The 572-nt window shown below is 41.1% G+C and overlaps 1 protein-coding gene across 1 annotated transcript in view; it reads right to left on the bottom strand.

Moving 5' to 3' along the window:
• MFSD4B (major facilitator superfamily domain containing 4B) overlaps window positions 1-572 on the bottom strand; it is a 12,713-nt gene that overhangs the window by 2,080 nt on the left and 10,061 nt on the right. The window lies entirely within an intron of this gene.

The following is a 572-nucleotide window of genomic DNA, read 5'->3' as shown; positions in this document are numbered from 1 at the left end:
ATATAACATATAATTCTACCCCATAATTTCACAACCGAACTAAGCCTGAAGTATGAAATATTTCTCCAACACATCAAATAACAATAAAGCACGGAGGTGGGGAACAGAAAATGGATTTTATAAGTAAAACATAAGTCATGTATGTTTGTTTTATTTTGTTTTCATAGTGAGATAGAGTCTCACTATGTCACCCTGGATAGAGTGCCATGGCATCATAGCTTACAGCAACCTCAAATTCTTGGGCTCAAGTGATTCTCTTGCCTCAGCCTCCCAAGTGGCTGGAACTATAAGCACTCACCACAACACCAGGCTAGTTTTGTCTTTTTTTTTTTAGAGAGAAGGTCTCGCTCTTGTTCAGGCTGGTCTCAAACTCATGAGCTCACGCAATTCACCTGCCTTGGCCTCCCAGAGTGCTAAGATTACAGGTGTGAGCCACTGTGCCTTTATGTCATGTACATTGTTCAGCAGGTTTCAAAAGATGTGATAACACATGGAGAGGATTTACATGGAATTCTACAAGCCAGGAGACCACTACATCCTAGAGCCAGGCACATTAGCAAGAGGCTTTTTTT

Source organism: Otolemur garnettii, unplaced genomic scaffold (assembly GCF_000181295.1).
Source record: "Otolemur garnettii isolate 467f Iridium unplaced genomic scaffold, OtoGar3 scaffold00002, whole genome shotgun sequence".
Taxonomy (NCBI): Eukaryota; Metazoa; Chordata; class Mammalia; order Primates; family Galagidae; genus Otolemur; species Otolemur garnettii.
The sequence above is the reverse complement of the archived record's forward strand: the minus strand, read 5'-3'. Positions and strand labels throughout refer to the sequence as shown.